Raw genomic sequence first — 2,211 nt, forward strand, 5'->3', positions numbered from 1 at the left:
ATCACTTTTTGTTTGGTTGGTCATTTGTTTTTTCCCTCATAGTCGTTCTGTGTCTCTTTCTGGATATTTTTTGTCTCTTTTTGGATGCTGCGTGTCTTTTTGTCGTCGTTTCCATTTTCCAGCGCACACATGTTGATCTTTCATTATTCCTCCATCTGCTGGAGTCACGGCGGTTTAACATCACGTGACTAAACTCTCTTTTTAAACATTTTTTAAATTAAAATCCACTCATGTATTTGGACACACAAACAACACTGTGCATACAAACACAACCGTGATGCGTTCACTGACGCTCTGGAAACGTCAGCACGGAGAACTGCAGCTGGGCGACATAAATCTGAGCTGCTCTGTTTGGATGTAAACACTTGAAAGAAATGTGTTTCCTTCTTTCATATAAATATGTGCTGTGTGTGTGTGTGTGTTTGTGTGTTTGTGTGTGTCTGTGTGTGTGTGTGTGTGTGTGTGTGTGTGTCTCAGTGATGCAGCTCCACTTCCTTCAGGATTAAGTGTTGAAATCATTGTGTGTCTCTTCAAAGTTGTCTTGTGTCTCTTTGTGATCATTTTGTTTGTCTTTGTCGCCATATTGTGTCTCTTTGTTGTCATTTTTGTGTTCCTTTGTGGTGATTTTGTGTCTATCTGTGGTTGTTTTGTGACTCTTGTAGTCCTTTTGTATCGAATTGTACTAACATTGTTCCCTTTGTAGTCATTTTGTGGGTCTCTATGGTTATTTTGTGTGTCTTTGTAGTCGTTTTGTGTCTCTTTGCGGTCATTTTTGTGTTCTTTTGTGGTTGTTTTGTGTCTGTTTGTGGTTGTTTTGTGTCTCTGAGGTCATTTTGTGTGTCTTTTGTATTTGTCATTTTCTGTCTCGTAGTATTTTTCTGTCTCTTTGTAGTCATTGTGTGTCTCTTGTTGTCTTTGTGCAGATGTTTTCAAACTCTGTGGTCGATTTGTGTCTTTGTGTTTGTTTTATGTTTCGTTGTGCTTATTTTGTCTCTTTGTGGTTGTTTTGTGTAGCTTTGTAGCCCTTTCACAGCGCATCCATCATCAGTAACCAACAGTCCAGTCGTGCATTTTGCACATTTGTTGTTATTTTGTGTCTCTTTAAAGTCGTCTTGTGTCTCTTTGTGGGTATTTTGTGCGTCTCTGTTGTGTTGTTGTGTCTCTTGTTGTCTTTTGTGCCTGATTTGTGCTAATTTTGTGTGTCTTTGTAGTAGTTTGGACCTATTTGTAGTCATTTTGTGTCTCTTTGTGGTTGTTTTTGTTTGTCTTTGTAGCCACATTGTGTCTTTTGTAGTCATATTCTGTCTCTTGTGGTTATATTCTGTCTATTTGTAGTCATTTTGTGTCTCTCCGTGGCCTTTTTGTGTCTCGTTGTGATTTTCCAACACATCCATCACCAGTAACTCTGTAATTTTGCACATTTGGACGTACAAACGCGACTGTGATGCGTTCACTGACGCTCTGGACACATCAGCGCTGCAGCTGTGCAGCATTAATCTGAGCCGCTCTGTTTTGGTGTAAATAGTCGAATGTGTGTTTGAATATGTGGCGACGTTACAACACAATTCCTACTTATATATATGTATACAGTATATATGTGTGTGTGCGTGTGTGTGTGTGTGTGTGTGTGTGTGTGTGTGTGTGTGTGTGTGTGAGATGCAGCTCCACTTCCTTCAGGATTAAGTGTTGAAGTCAGGGTGGTCCCAGTCTGAGGGTGGTAATCCTGCTGCTGTGTACAATCCTGCTGCCAGCGTTCACACACACTCACACACACTCACACACACTCACACACACACACACACACACACACACACACACGTATATATATACACAAGCCTCGCGGGCCTGTGGGTGTTTATTTACAGTTGTTGAAAGCAAATCTGCAGAGATGTTGAAAAGTTTGGTGACGCCACGGCGGGCCGGATGGGAAGCGTTTGGTTTTCAGCATCTGACAGCAGCACACTCGTGTTCAACATAAAATAAATATTTGTTTCTGTGTGTTGCAGCGCCGCTAAATAAACCGAGAAATAATCTCCGTGTTTGGTTCGAGAAAAAGAACCGGCGGCCAGTTTTTAGAAAAACACGACGTTTCACATGCGGCCGCGGTTTTTAGCAGCTCAGAGAACTTTAGAGCTGGAAGCCTTAAAAACACACAAGTGTGTGTTTTGTGTTAGCGCTGCTGCACAACCTGCTGCACAACCTGCTGCAGGA

Source organism: Stegastes partitus, unplaced genomic scaffold, assembly GCF_000690725.1.
Source record: "Stegastes partitus isolate 25-593 unplaced genomic scaffold, Stegastes_partitus-1.0.2 Scaffold1331, whole genome shotgun sequence".
Classification (NCBI taxonomy): domain Eukaryota; kingdom Metazoa; phylum Chordata; class Actinopteri; family Pomacentridae; genus Stegastes; species Stegastes partitus.